We start from the raw sequence: 16,879 nt of genomic DNA, 5'->3' as shown, positions 1-16,879 counted from the left end.
TGAATTTATTTGACTTATAAAAGACCAGATCTGCTTCTTAGGAAGCAGTATGGTGCAGCAGACACCACTTTGTCCTGGAGTCAGCAAACCTGGGTTCTAGTTTCAGTTCTTTTACTAGCTTTCTTGATGACCATGGGCAGGCCACTCCTGGTATACTAAAAAGTAAAGAAATGAGACAGCAAGCTTAGAAAAATTGTGATGCATTTTAAGTGTTTCTATTTAACAAAATAAATCTATTAGCACCCTCACAAAAATGCAGTTATGATATATTTTAACCTCATTCGGAGAGGATCTCAAACACCTAAAATTGAGGCTCTTAGTGAAGGTTAGGCTTCAGGCCAATTGGCCCTCTTGGTCTCCCCCTGTGATAAATCCTGATCACTCTGCATCTCTGGACCTCAGATTCCCCTATGATATAATGAGATATCTCCAAGATCTGATCCAGCTCTGACATTCTAAGTTTTTAAAATATGTTTTTACACTTTTATAGCAAATGAGCATTATAGACACTAATGTAGATAAATAGGCAGAATTAACAAGAGGATGGCTTTTATATTTATTGCCAATGTTTGCAATTTGGGCTAATAGAGAACATTAAGAGACATTTTTCTTCCCAAATATTTGTTTGTGATAATCTCATCAGAAGTACAAAAATCAGCACATAAGCCATCTGCATGTTAATTTGAAGTTGCCGTGGGGGAAAGAGACTGAGTTCAAGTTCCAACTCTATTACTAGTTTGCTGTGTGACCTAAAGTCAGTCCCTCCCACTCTCTGTGCCTCAGTTTGTTCATCTATAATATGAAGGGAATGGACTGGCTAATCTCGAAACGTTCTTCCAGCTATGATTTTTCTAAGTCTCAGTATGTGAAAGGAGCCAAGGACTCAGTTGAAGATTTTCCTTCTAGTAGTTAGTGAGAGACACCTGCTTCCATCTACCGGAAGGCTGGCCACCTGCCTTAGTTCAAGAATCTTCATCCTCAAAATCCCTAGAACAAAAAGGAGCAAGAGACATGAACACACAGGACACAGAAATAGAAAGGTGAATACCCTTAAATACATGAAAAACTGCTCAAGTTCACTCATAGTAAGAAAAAAAGCAAAATAAACCTACGCTGAGATACCATTTATTGGGAAATCCTAAGGCTTGACCACATTCTCTGTTGATGAGCCTTTGGGGCAACAGGTACTCTGATACACTGCTGGGGTTAATGTAGTACAGACCAAGAGGAGGGGAATTTGGCAATATCTAACAAATCTGCATATTCAGTTACCTTTTGACCCAGCAATTTCACTTTTAAGCATCTACTCTGAAGACACATCTCCACAAATACGAAACAACATATGCATGAGATTTGTCACTGCAGCATAATTTTTAATATCAAAATGTTGGAAACAACACAAATGTCCAACAATAGGGAACTAGTTGAGTAAATAATGGTATATGCCAACAATATAGTATTATACCATCATCAAAAAGAGTGAGGAAAATATCTATGAACTTTGTTTTCGTACTGATTTCTAGGATGCATTACAAATTTCCAGGATGTAAAACAGACAGCAACAACAACAAAAATCCAAGTGTAAAACAAGGTACATAATATGCTCCCTTTTTTTTAAAAAGAAAAAAGAGGGAAATAATATATAAGAATATAAACACGTATTTTCTTACTTTTGTCAAATGAGGCAAAGTAAGATAAATAAAAAACTGATGATTCAAAAAGTTAAACATAGGGACCTGCCTGGTGGCATAGTGGTTAAGTTCGCGTGCTCTGCTTCAGCGGCCCAGGGTTCGCAGGTTTGGATCCCGGGCGTGGACCAATGCACTGCTTGTCAAGCCATGCTGTGGTGGCGTCCCATATAAAGTAGAGGAAGATGGGCATGGATGTTAGCCCAGGGCCGGTCTTCCTCAGCAAAAAGAGGAGGATTGGCATCGGGTGTTAGCTCAGGGCTAATCTTCCTCACAAAAACAAACAAACGAAAAAATTGAACATAGAGTTACCACATGACCCAGGAATTCCCCTCCTAGATATATACTGAAGATAAATGAAAACATATGTCCATACAAAAACTTGTACACAAATATTCATAGCAGCATTATTCATAGTTGCCTAAAGGTGGAAACAACCCAAATGACCATCAACTGATGAATGGAAAATTAAAATGTGGTATAAACATACAATGGAACATTATTCAGTCATAAAAAGGGATGAAGTACTGATACATGGATGCACCTCAAAAGTATTATGCTGAGTGAAAGAAGCTAGACATGAAGGCCTCATATTATATGACTCCACTTATATGAAATGTCCAGAATAGACAAATCTATAGAGACAGAAATTAGATTAGTGATTGTCTGGGGCTGGGACGTGGGGACATGGGAGGGAATAGGGAGTGACTGCTAATGGTTAAAGGGTTTCTTTATGGAGTGGTGAAAATGTTCTGGAATTAGTGATGATGGTTGTACAACTCTTAAATATACTAAAAACCATTGAATTGTACTGTTTAAAGGGGTGAATTTTATGGTATGTGAAATATATCTCAATAAAGCTATTATAAAAACTAACTAATGAAAATGGTTACTAAAAGGGATAGGTGGTAAATAGGGTGGAAGGGATAGACATGAAAGCTAGATTCCTCTAAGTCTACCTCCTTCTATGGTTTTGACTTTTGAGCCATTTAATGTTTTAGATATCAAAAAAGTAAAATTAAATCAAAAGGAAAACAATTACAAACCTTAAAATTAATCAGAAAAAAGCAAATGAAGCTAAACATTTATCAAATTGATAATGTAGTCACACAGTTATTTCAAGTAACTTATGAACACAGTCCTCTGACTCATTCTTAATGAGATATATTCAAAGACAGGAAGAGCAGCAAAAAAATCATAAGCCTCACCCAGTAGGTTTATCAGTACTAGTAATATTATAGTTACAATTTGAGGGCCGGACTGGTGGCATAGTGGTTAAATTCTCACACTCTGCTTTGGCAGCCCAGGGTTCGCAGTTTTGGATCCGGGGCACAGGGCAATGCACTGCTCATCAAGCCATGTTGTGGAGGCATCCCATATACAAAATAGAGGAAAATAGGCACAGATGTTAGCGTAAGGCCAGTCTTCCTCAGCAAAAAGAGGAAGATTGGCAACGGATGTGAGCTCATGGCCAGGCTTCCTCACAAAAAAAAAATAATTATTATTAAAATTTGAAACTATTTTATGTATATCTATCTCATAAAGATAAAGCAAAAGAGTAAATATACTAATATTATCAGAAAAAAAGATTTATTGTGTAAGAAAAAGAGATATGGATACAAAATTCAAGACATAAAGCAAAGCTATAATGCTAAAGTTGAATTGAGAATGCCAATTTGAACTCATGATTTAAAAAACAAAACAGAAAAATAAGAGTCATCATCATGGTGGCATGAGATGATCCTTTTGTCTCTCCCCTTCAATCTACAGTGAGTAAAACATCCATAACCCAAGAAAGGCTACATTGCACAACATACCAGGATGCCGGAGAGATCCACACATTTGTACATACAAAGGTGGGTGGATTGGAGCATGTAGAGGAGGCTAAACAGGGGAACAGCAGAGGCAATGCCTAGGATCCTTGATCTCCAGCTGCTGCAGCTGAGTCAGCCACCCCAGCCCCAGAGAACTAGGTGGGCAACAGCAGAGGTGCACATGTGACCCGATCCAGCCAGCTATGGGAGCACCTGTGGCCATGGGAAGCTCAAGGCTGGTAGCAGCGATGGAGGTACCCACAGGACTCCTACATACCAACTGCAGTGGCACCTGCAGCCACAAGGTAACAGACAACAGCTGAGATGCTGCCCTGCGATCCCAGTTCCCTCCCCATTCTTCCCCTCCCCCTGCCATGGGGGCAGAGCTTCCAACCCAGGTGATCCCAGGTGTGGCTAAGGCGTCAGCCATCCCTGTGTCCCTGGTGGCAAAGCCAGGAACTGCAGCAATGCAAGCAACAGCAAGGCATTGGTGACTCCCAGAAGTGCAAGTGGCAACAATGAGAGTACTGGCAACACCCAAATACAGGCAATGGAGGGAGGAAAGTGCAAATCCTCAAATATTACCAGAAGCAGCTCAAGTTAGAGAAACCAAAAACTAGCACTATAGCACCACCTACTGAAAAATGAAAGAAAGACTTCTAATCTCCAAGCAGTTGAAAAGTTTGAATCAAAGCAAACAAAAGCTATACCTAAATTAAAAACGTGTTTGCTACAACAAATGCACTGGCAGAGGGATAACTCAGCAAGCACCACAAAAAGCCACAGTACCATGACATCACAAAAAAGAAAACAGTTCTCCAGAAACCAAATATAAAGTCATGGAAGATTGTGATGTAACTGATAAAGAATCCAAAATAGCTGTCATGAAGAAACTTAATGAACTACAAGAAAGCTCAGAAAGGCAGTTCAATGAGCTCAAGAATAAAATCAATAAACAGAAGGAATACTTTATCAAAGAGATTTAAACTCTAAAAAAGAACTGAACAGAAATTATGGAGCTGAAGAACTCAATAAATGTGGTGAAAAATGCAATAGAAAGCATTGGGAAAAGAGCAGATCATGTGGAAGAGAGAATTAGTGAGCTTGAAGATAGAAACCTAGAAATGATGCAGGTAGAAGAGGAAAGAGAACAAAGACTTTAAAAAATGTAGAAATTTTACAAGAATTATCTGACACCATTAGAAAGGGCAGCATAAGGATAATGGGTATCCAAGAAGGAGAAGAGAGAGAGGAGACCAGAGAGCTTATTTAAAGACATAATAGCTGAGAACTTCCCAAACCTAGGGAAGGAACTGGATGTAAAAATCCATGAAGATAAATAGAACACCCAATTATCTCAAGGCAAAAAGACCTACTCCAAGACACTTGATGATAAAATTGTCAAAAATCAATGACAGAGAAAGAATATTAAAAACAGATAGGGAGTAAAAGACAATAACCTACAAAGGAATTCCCATTGGGTAATCAGCAGTTTCTCAGCAGAACCCTACAGGCCAGGAGAGAGTGGAAAGATATATTCAAAATATTGAAAGATAAAAACTGTCAGTCAAGAATACTCTATCTAGCAAAGTTATCTTTCAAATATGAAGGAGAAATAAAGGCTTTTCCAGACAACAATAGCAGAGGAAGTTCATTGCCAGAAGACCTGCCTTACAAGAAATGTTGAAAGGAGCTCTCCTACTTGAAACAAAAAGGCAAAGGTATACAAAGCTTTGAGCAAAGTGAAAAATAGATAGAATCAGAAAATTGCAACTCTGTATCAGAATAGGATAGTTTATACCTAATTATAACGTAAAAGTTAATGGGAAAGGAAGCATGAAAAGTAACTATAACTACTTCAATTTGGTCACAAACTCACAACACATAAAAGGATAATTTGTCACAACAAAAACTGGAAGGAGAAGAGGAAAAGGATGAAACTTGCATAGGCAAATGAAGATAAGATGCTATCAGCAGAAAAAGGACTATCTTATCTGTGAAACCTTTTATACAAACCACGTGTTAAAAACAGAACAAAAAATCAGAACAGAGTCACAAAACAAAAAAAACATGAAACTGAGAAACACATCACAGAAAACCACTAAGCTGAAATGGCAGACAGAAACACAAAGGAAGAAGAAACAGGGGAAATATAGAGCAACCAGAAAACAAAAGACAAAATGGAGTATTAAGTCCTCATATATCAATAATCACCCTAAATGTAAATGGATTGAATTCACCAATCAAAAGACACAAAGTGGCTGGATGGATTGAAAAACAAGACCTAGCCATATGTTACCTCCAGGAGACACATCTCAGTTCTAAAGGCAAACATAGGCTCAAAGTGAAGGTATGGAATATGATAATCCATGCAAATGGTAACCAAAAGAAAGTGAGTATAGTCATACTTATTTCAGACAAAATAGACTTCAAGTCAAAAAAATATAACAAGAGACAAAGATGGACATTATATAGTAATAAAGGGGACAATTCATCAAGAAGACATAGCATTCATTAATATGTATGCACCTAGCATAGGAGCAGGAATGTATGTAAAGCAACTATTAACAGATCTAAAGGGAGAAATTGACAGCAACACAGTAATAATAGTAGGGGACTTTAATACCCCACTTACGTCAATGGATAGATCATTCAGACATAAAGTCAACAAGGGACCATTGGCTTTAAATGAAACACTAGACCAGATGGACTTAATAGATATATATAGAACATTCCATCCAAAAATAGCAGAATACATTTTTCTCAAGTACACATGGAAAATTCTCAAAGATAGACCGTATGTTGGGAAACAAAACTAGTCTCAATAAATTTAAGAGGACTGAAATCATATGAAGCATATTTTCTGACCACAGTGGTATGAAACTAGAAATGAACTACAAGATGAAAGCTGGAAAAGTCACAAATATGTGCATACTAAAGAACATGCTACTCAACAACTGTGCATCAATGAAGAAATCAAAGGACAAATCAAAAAATGCCTGCAGACAAATGAAAATTAAAACACATCATATCAAAATCTGTAGGGTGCAGCAAAAGCAGAACTAAGAGGAAACGTTATAGCAATACAGGCCTACCTTAAGAAACAAGAAAAATCTCAATCTAACATTACACCTAAAGGAACTAAAGAAAGAAAATCAAATAAGTCCAAAATCAGTAGAAGGAAGGAAATAAATGAAATAGAGACTAAAAAGACAATAGAAAGGATCCATGAAACTAAGAGCTGGTTCTTTGAAAACATAAACAAAATTGACAATGCTTTAGCTAGATTAACAATGAAAAAAGAGAGAAGCCTCAAATTAATAAAATCAGAAATGAGAGAAGAGAAAGTACAACAGCTACCACAGAAATACAAAGGAATATAAGAGAATACTATGAAGAGTTATATATCAACAAATTGGATAACCTAGAAGAAGTAGATAAATTCCTAGAATCATACAACCTCCCAAAATTGAATCAAGAAGAAATAGAGAATCTGAATAGACCAATTACTAGTAAGGGGATTGAAACAGTAATCAAAAACCACTCAAAAAACAAAAGCCCAGGACCAGATGGCTTCTCTGGTGAATTCTACCAAACATTCAAAGATTTAATACCAACCCTTCTCAAACTCTTCCAAAATATTGAAGAGGAAGGGAGGCTTCCTAACTCATTTTACAAGGACAAAAAAAAAGATAACTACAGACCAGTGTCGCTGATGAACATAGATGCAAAAATTCTCAATAAAATATTAGTAAATCAAATACAATGATAGATTAAAAGGATCATACATCATGATCAAGTGGAATTTATTCCAGGGATGCAAGGATCATTCAACATCCACAAATCAATCAATGTGATACACCACATTAACAAAATGAAGTATAAAAATCACATGGTCATCTCAATAGATGCAGAGAAAACATTTAACAAGATTCAACATCCATTCATGATAAAAGCTCTCAATAAAATGGATATGGAAGGAATGTACCTCAACATAATAAAGGCCATATATGATAAACCCACAGCTAACACCATACTCAATAGTTAAAAACTGAAAGCTATCCCTCTAGGAACAGGAACAAGAGAGGGATGCCCTCTCTCCCCACTCTTATTGAACATAGTATTGGAAGTCATAGCCAAAGCAATTAGGCAAGAAAAAGAAACAAAGGTATCCAAATTGGAAAGGAAGAGTTAAAACTGTCACCATTTTCAGAAGACATTTTATATATAAAATCCTTTAGGCACCTACTAAAAAAACTATTAGAAATAGTAAACAAATACAGTAAATTTGCAGGGTACAAAATCAACATTCAAAAATCAGTCGTGTTTCTATACACTAACAATGAACTTACAGAAAGAGAAATCAAGACTACAGTCCCATTTACAATCGTAACAAAAAGAATAAAATATCTAGAAATAGATTTAACCAAGGAGGTGAAAAACCTGTAGACTGGAAACTATAAGACATTTTTGAAAGAAATCAAAGAAGTCACAAAGAAATGGAAAGATATTTCATGCTCATGGGTTGGAGGATAACATAGTTAAAATGTCCATTTTACCTAAATCAATCTACAGATTCTGGGCAGTCTCAGTCAGAATCGCAATGAGATTTTTCATGGAAATAGAACAAAGAATTCTAAAATTTTTATGAAACAATAAAAGACCCTGCAATAGCCAAAGCAATCCTGAGAAAAAAAGAACAAAGCTAGTGATATCACACTCCCTGATTTTAAAATACACTACAAAGCTATAGTAATCAAAACAGCATGGTATTGGCAGAAAATCAGACACCTATATCAATGGAACAGAATTGAGAGCTCAAAAATAAACCCACACATCTATGGACAGCCAATTTTTGACAAGGGAGGCAAGAACATACAAGGGAGAAAGGAAAGTCTCTTCCAATAAATGGTGTTGGGAAAACTACACAGGCACTTGTGAAGATACCACATGGTATCTTATACCATACACAAAAATTAACTCAAAATGGATTTAAGACTTGAATGTAAGACCTGAACCCATAAAACTCTTAGAAGAAAACATAGGCGGTTCGCTCTTTGACATTGGTCTTAGCAGTATCTTTTTGAATGTGTCTCCTCAGGCAGGGAAAACAAGAGAAAAAATGCACAAATGGGACTACATCAAACTAAAACGTTTCTGCACGGCAAAGGAAACCATCAACAAAATGAAAAGACAACCTACCAATTGAGAGAAGTATTTGCAAATCCTATATCTGATAAGGAGTTAATTTCCAAAATATGTAGAGAACTCATACAGTTTACCAACAAAAAAACAAACAACCCAATTAAAAAATACACAGAGGATCTGAACAGACATTTTTCCAAAGAGGATATACAGATGGCCAACAGGCACATGAAAAGATATTCAACATTACTAATTATTGGTGAAATGTAAATCAAAATCGCAGTGACATATCACCTCACGCCTGTCCAAATGGCTATAATTAACAAGACAAGAAATAACAAGGGTTGGAGAGGTTGTGAAGAAAAGTGAACCCTTGTACAGTGCTGGTGGGAAGGGAAACTGGTGCAGCCACTATGGAAAACATTATGGAGATTTCTCAAAAAATTAAAAATAGAAATACCATATGATCCAGCTATCCCACTACTGAGTATTTATCCAAAGAACATGAAATCAACAATTCAAAGAGATTTATGTATCGCTATGTTCATTGCAGCATTACTCACAGTAGCCAAGACTTGGAAACAACCTAAGTGCCTGTCAATGGATGAATGGGTAAAGAAGATGTTGTGTATATATACGTATATATACGTATACTTCTCAGCCATAGAAAAGATGAAATCTTACCATTTGGGAGAACATGGATGGACCTCGAGGGTATTATGCTAAGTGAAATAAGTCAGATAGAGAAAGACAAGTACTATATGATTTCGCTCATGTGAAGATAAACAAACAAATGCATAGATACAGAGAACAGATTGGTGGTTACCAGAGGAGAAGGAAGGTGGGAGGAGGGTGAAATGGGTAAAGGAGCATATGTGTATTGTAATGGATGGCAACTTGGCTTTTAGTGGGGAACACGATGCAGTCTGTTATGAAGTCGAAATATAATGATGTAGACCTGAAATTTATACAATGTTATAAATCAATGTTACCTTAATAAAAAACAATAGAGTAAAAATAAAAATGAAACAAAATAACAAAAACTTCCATTCACTGAATCAGTCTTGAAGTGATTCTAACCCCCCCCCAAAAAAAAAAACAATGAACACGCATAATGCCCAAATCTTTGTTTCTAAATAACATTCCCTTCTCAGAAGTACCCAGGCTTATTATAGAATTGGCTGATCCCAAGTCTAGGGGCAATACAAGGTGAGTCTTGAATAAAGTGTACCTTTGTCAGCAAAGAAGAGCTCAAGTACTAATAGGTTCATGTCACAAGAACACAGGAAGCTACTTGAAAAGCCTGATACTCATTACCTCTGGGGGCAACCCATCAAAAAGAATAAATACCGTATTTGATTAAAACACTTTGAATAAATGAAAATTCATGGGAGGTAGGTAGAATAAGAAAAGCTCTTTATTACAGAAGAATGCCAACTAATAAATATGGAAGGGATGATAGAATTAGAAAAACCACTAGTTTTCAACCTCAGCGCCCTGTTTCATGCATGGATCAAAACCACTGGGTAAAGGATTGTTCACGAACAAGATATTCACATGGTTTCAATGTATTACCCATGGATCACTTACTACTTACAAATGGAAAAATGTGTCTTTACAATGAAGCTATCTGGGAAACACCACCTTAATTAATTGATAAAAGTTAGCATCACTATTAATGGTACAAACTGACCTTTTGTGCCTCCTGATGGGATACACTAAAAAGTACACAACATAAACTGAAATATTTTTGTCAAAAATGTTTAACCTGAATCAAATTAAGTCTCTCCAGTTTGCAGGAAATACAGGGTATAGAGAAATACAGAATGTTTGACATTCTATAAGACAACTGTCTTGGACTTTTCAAAAAAGTCAATAACCTTGGAAAAAGAGGTGAGGTACTGTTTTATATTAAGAAACTAAAGAAACATGAACAAATGCAGCGCATGAACTTTGATTGGCTTAGATTTGGAGAACCCAACTATAAAAGAATTTATTGCATGACATTTGAGAAAATTTGAATATGGACTAGATATTGGATGATATGGAATTATTGTAAATTTTCTTAGCTGTGAAAATGTTATTGTGGTTTTGTAAGACGGCATGCTTGTTCTTTGGAGATGAATGCTGAGTTATTTAGGGTTGAAGAAATTTACTTTTAAAAAGTTCAGAAAAAATATACAGAGAAAGGAAGCAAATACAGTAAAATGTTAATTCTTGAATCTAGGTATAGACAGTATGAGTGTTCATGGTACCATTCTTTCAACTTTTTTGTATGTTTGAAAACCTTTATAACCAAAAGTTGTGGGGAAAATGCAAATAAAAAATAGGCTTGATTCCAACAGGGAAATTTACACAGGAGAAGAAAATCTATTTGCTTTTAGAATTCACATAATTATCCTGTCTGCCAACCACAGCTTTATAATCTATATGATAATTATATCTATGTCTTTGTAATGTGTCCCCACTGCCAGCCCATTTTCTAGGCCGATAACAAGCAGACACAAACTGACCTCAGCCAATTTGGGGTTCCCAATTATCCAGTTCTTTTTGGTTGGTACCTATGGCTTCCATTAATCAGAAGTGGGAGAATGCTACAGGTCACTTCCCCCACAATCTCACAACCAGTGGAATATTACAATGGAAGCAAGCCTCAGGCCTAGTTCTGCCACTCATACAAGTGTTTCTCAACAAGCAAATACAAAAACAGTTGTACAACCTGTTATGTAAACTCAATGAAGTCTCCGCTGTCTTTCCTTTTAGATGCTCTGACTGCATCTTGTGTGAAAGGTTCACTCAAGGCAGATGAGATAGTATTACAGCAACACAATTGGAGTAGGCAATAAAATCCTATGATCCAATGCTCAAATGCAAGACCCCTTTGCAATCCTAGGCCTAGGCTACCATTCTAAAGGGCTATTAGGCTTCCTGGAGTCTTCTTATTTTTGTAATAACCCTTCTGTTATTTCCTAAGCAATACCATGCAATGTAGAGATTAGAAAAGAAAAAAAAAAAAGTAAAAGATTTCTGTTCCCAGCATCCCAAAATCACTACTATTAATATATTAGTGCATTTTCTTCCAAATCTTTCTCTGTGTGTGTTTATGTAAACACACACTCCCCCCCCATCACATTTGCATTTTTTTTACCAAAATGAGTTTATGGTGTTCTGCAACCTCCTTTTCTCAGTTCAATAATTTCTACCTTTCTAAACCATATTAACATTTCTCCAGTTGACCCCCAAATGCCCTTTATAGGTGGTTCATCCAAAGTAGTACTCAATATAGGGTCATACATCATATCTACTTCTTATATCCTTTTCATTTTCTTAATCTAGCAGAGTCCCTTTTTTTATGACTTTGGCTTGTTGATGAGACTACACCAGTTGTTCTGCAGAGTCTTACTAGTTTTGTCTGACTTTCTTCACTGTCGTATTTTTCAGCTTGTTCTCCCATTTCCTTTATTTCTTATAAAGTAGAGGGTATATTTAAAGACCAGATGAATTCAAGTTAACTATTTTTTGGCCAGAACATATCATGGGTGATGTTATGTACCTTATGCTACATCACATCTGAAGATGCATAACATTGGTTGATGTACCTTACTGATGTTAAGATTGACCATTTCTCTACTCTTATAACTTGTCTATGGAAGTTTTGGAGTGTCTATACAATATTTCTAGCCAATCCATGTATCTTGACACATCTAAGCAAAGAGAAATCATTTTACCATCCATCATGCTAATTAACAAAGTCACTGGTGTTGATTGAAGATGAAGTTAGCTAAACCTTATAGTAGCCTCTCTGGCTTCTGATTAGAGTCTTTTAAATACTAATTAATCACTCCTAGACTATGTAAGTATGTATTTATGATTAGAATATTATAACTAACCTGTCCTAGACTATGCATGAAAACTAACAAACACATATATCAAATTTCATCAATTCTAAGGGGGAGTTTTCTTTTTCAAATTGTAACCTGAATCCTGGATGCATGTTAGAATCAATGGTTTCTTAAAATGACTGTTGTCAGGTAGTGGTTTTGATGTAATTATCACAAACTCTACATGCATAAACTTGGTCACACCTGCTCATATTGTAGTCATTTTGGTTAAATTATGTTCATTTTCAAGTTTATTTTCTATTTAAAGTGTCTTCAAAAATATTCCATAATGATTTGACAATGAAATTATTTTTTTTTCCTGGTGGCACATGAAATAATGATGTGGCTGCAATTGATGGCATTGATGATATTCAGGTCATTGCACTGACTATGTTGAAGTATTTAAAGTAAATTGCAGATAATATAACACCAATGGAGGAAACCAAAGCTGTCTGCCCTTAAGGACACCATCCTCAGGGATGAGGACTGCTCACTTCATGACAGACATTGACTCACTCTCCACCTCCATTAGTGTCTTGTCCTTTTAAAAAACTGTTTATGGGGCCGGCACAGTGGCATGGCAGTTAAGTTCACGCGCTCCGCTTAGGCAGCCCAGGCTTCACCGGTTCGGATCCTGGGCACGGACCTACTCACCACTCATCAAGCCATGCTGAGGCGGTGTCCCATACAGAAGAGCTACAACTCTACAACTATGATACACAACTATGTACTGGGGCTTTGGGGAGGAAAAAAAAAGAAAAAAAAACTGTTTATTATGCAAGGTTTCAAGTATATACAGAAGTAGAAGGAATAGTATAAGGAACTCTCATGTGCCCATTACCCAGCTTCAACAATTAGCAACATGTGGCCAATCTTGCTTCATCTGTATCCCCACACATTTCGCCTCCTCCCATATTATTTTGAAGCAAATCCAAGACATCGTATTATTTCATTCACAAATATTTCAGTATGTATATTGAAAAAATGAAAATTCTTTGTACACATAAACACAATGCAATTATCACATCTAAAATAAATAATAATTACTTAATATCATCAAATATTTTGTGTTCAAATTTCCAGTAGTGTCAAATATGTCATATGCTTTTTTCTTTGATTCAGGATCCAAATAAATCCACACAGAGCAATCTGCTGAAATGTTTTTTAGGCCTCTTTTACTGTCCAGCAGAGGTCAACAAATGCTTTCCATAAAGGATTAGATAATACATAGTTTAGGCTTTGTGAGCTATATGGACTCTGTGACAACTACTCAGTTCTACCTTTGTAGTGCAAAAGCAGCCATTGATAATATGTGAATGAATGGGCATAGCTATGCTCCAATAAAACTTTATTTATAAAAATACATTGTAGGTTGGGTTTGGCCCAATGGCCATAGTTTGGTGACCCCTGATCTATAGTAGTAGTTCTCAAACTTGTATGTATATCAGAATCACTTGGAGGGCTAATAAAAAACACAGGGGCCAAGGCTTGATACAATTTATGATGGGGCCTCTATGTTTTTACCATGTTCCCAATCTATGGTTTTCCCCTTCGTCTCTTTCTTTTTTCTTGTAATTTATTTGTTAATGAAAACAGGTCATTTTGTTACTGCCCAACGTGGGGCCTTCTGCTCGCCGCAAGATATGCCAATAGTCAAGAGGGAAAGTGGTAGGAGAGAAAGGGCTTTTTTTTATTACAGCTTGCTAGAAAGAGGGAATATGGCCGACTCACGTCCAAAAGAACCATCTTAAGGGGGTACAAATCTTACAGCAGTTATATAGGCCATTGCGTTTATTGGGGAGAGGGATAGGAATGTTGACCTTCTGGTGTCACAGACTGGGAGTGCCACACCAGATCTTTCAGTTTTCACTGACGATGGCTATCAGCATAGATTCTCTGTTCGGGGGTCATCACATTCCTAAAGAACTCAAAAAAATGAAGTTATTGTCTTATCACAGCTGGGAGGTACATGCACAAGTGGGGGTCGTAAAATCTACAGAGCAGTTAGACCTCCTGGAGGGTGCATATCCAGCTGGGTTAGTTTGTCAAAGGTCATTCAAAGTTACAATAGTTTTTCTTTTCTGCAATGGCTTCCTTCATGTCAACCTTGTCTTGAGCCAGTATCAATTTCCCCCCTTTGCTGTTTAGCCCCTCAATCTTGAGGGATGTCCTGTTGTTCGATCTTACTGAACCAGTCACTTAGTAAGACAGTGACGCAGGTGGGCTCCCAAAGTTAGGCCTACACTGTGGAAGCAAGCAACCAGGTAATTAATAAGACAAAAAGAAAAACAAAGTTAATGGTGGGAGCAAATTATAAACCAGTTTCTAAGTCCAAGGGACAGCCAGTCAAGATTTCTAGATGTCAGTGCCAAAGCATCTTTTGCAGCTTAAATGTCCCTGATGATGTCATCGGGTATTCAGGTACCTTTCTGAGTGGCTTACATTAGCAACAGACATGAATCTTTCTTATGTTTATATAAAGTCCACCAGCTTCAGTTTGTAAGACTTCAGGAAAAAGGTCAGGTTCAGTTCTCAGTGATTCCAAATGAAAGTGATGGAAAAAAAAAATTGAAAACATTAGTTTGGAGATTTGTAGCCAGATATTTCAAGAGACTAGAAGAATTCAGGGTCCAGTCCAGTTAACACATAAAACAGAAACCTCACAGACAATTATCAGAACTAGAACCTAATATCCATGAATGTGTACTTTAGTTTCTATTGAAACATATATTTTTTCTCTCTAAAATCACCCTCATTTTATCAAAGATAGCCAAATTAAGAGTAACTGGTTTGCAAAATAAAATAAACTTGGCTCAATTATTTACATAAGTAAAGCAAGAATAGCCATTGATCATTTAGGCTCTTTTAAATCTGCTTTGCTGGAACTGTTTGTAAGGAATCTCAGATTGAACTTCAAAGGCCTCTTGAGGCCAGGAAAGCCAAGCCAAAGACTTTGTCATCAGCCTTTGCCTGCAATACCTACAGATTTGGGTGAATTCCTCTCTTCTCGAGGTCCCCCAAAATATTTCGAGGTTCCTCGCACCTGCCAGATAAGTGACATTCCTTACTTATCCAGTAAATGCTGCTTGGAACACTGAACATAAGGTACCAAGCCAATACTTCCATGTGGCTTTATTCCATAAAGTCCAATCTTTGTCTCTCAGGAGCTGTCTTGTCACATTCCAGTCAGAGCTTGGTAATATAACCAATGTTTTCAATTGTGTCCTGTTATAAGGAGAACAGATTCTTTTTGAACTTATGCAAATAACTATATTGCCATGAAAACAACAGTACTCCCTTAATGAAGAGTTTCCAAATCCTGGAGGGATCAGGGAGGGAGAAAAAGATAAATGTTTCAATTCCGCTTACAAAGGCATAATATACCAAATTGCCATAAGTCATAGCTATCTCAGGAGAAAATAGAAAAAGTTTTCCTTAAATCTAAAAAAACAAAACAATAAAAAAATCAGCAATATTTCAAAAAAAAGTTATAAAAATCATAATCATCCCCATCAGTTCATTCAGTCCAGCGTAATTGATTCTTGATCTTAATCTTCTGTTAGCAGTTTCATGAAGTCCGCAGTTTCTCTGTTAGAGTTCTGTCATTTCTTACCCAGCTCAGTTCTATAATCTGAAAGTTTATCAGAAACCTGTATTCTAGAGTAAGTGCCAGAGTCCTTTCCATGAATTTTTCTGAAGATAAAACATATTTTGAAAAAGCATCAAACAATAACTGTCTGTAAACAAGACCCCAAAATGGCAATTGACAAAGAAATTTGGTTAATTTTGTGACATACAATACTTTAAAATAATAACCAGAACCGCACTGATAACCAGGACAGATCAGAATTTCAGTAGTGTTATACAATTTTAAAGCACCTATATCAATAACATTCACCCACACAATATCACCTAAGAAGATTGATTATCATTTATCTGACAATGCTTCCCATGTAATTTAACATACTGAATAAACCTAATAAGTTTAGTATCTTCCTCCTTATAGGAAGAGAGCAAATTTCTTTGAGAAGTTCCAGGGGCCCTTTGAAAATTCTCAAAGAAAAAAAGTCAAAAGAAAGACTTTATTTAAGATATGAATTTTGGGGAGCTTGTCAAGAATGTAAACAGTCAAGGGCAAACAGAGCATTAACTATCCAAAAAGCCTTAATAGAGAGACCTCAGTCTTTTGAACATAGGAAATTATTTTAACAGTTTTTCTGTCTTTTGGGTAGACTTACTCAAAGGTAAAGAAAGACCTTTTATAGCCTCTCTATCAAGTTCAAGAAAATTATCCTTTTAAGAGAAAGAAGACCAAATTTTAATTTTGTACCAGCTTACTTCTGATATTAAA

General features: G+C 36.3%; 1 protein-coding gene across 3 annotated transcripts in view; it reads left to right on the top strand.

Annotated features, from left to right (window-relative positions):
• OPHN1 (oligophrenin 1) overlaps window positions 1-16,879 on the top strand; it is a 578,007-nt gene that overhangs the window by 415,947 nt on the left and 145,181 nt on the right. The window lies entirely within an intron of this gene.

The sequence above is a fragment of the Diceros bicornis genome, chromosome X (assembly GCF_020826845.1).
Source record: "Diceros bicornis minor isolate mBicDic1 chromosome X, mDicBic1.mat.cur, whole genome shotgun sequence".
Taxonomy (NCBI): domain Eukaryota; kingdom Metazoa; phylum Chordata; class Mammalia; order Perissodactyla; family Rhinocerotidae; genus Diceros; species Diceros bicornis.
The sequence above is the reverse complement of the archived record's forward strand: the minus strand, read 5'-3'. Positions and strand labels throughout refer to the sequence as shown.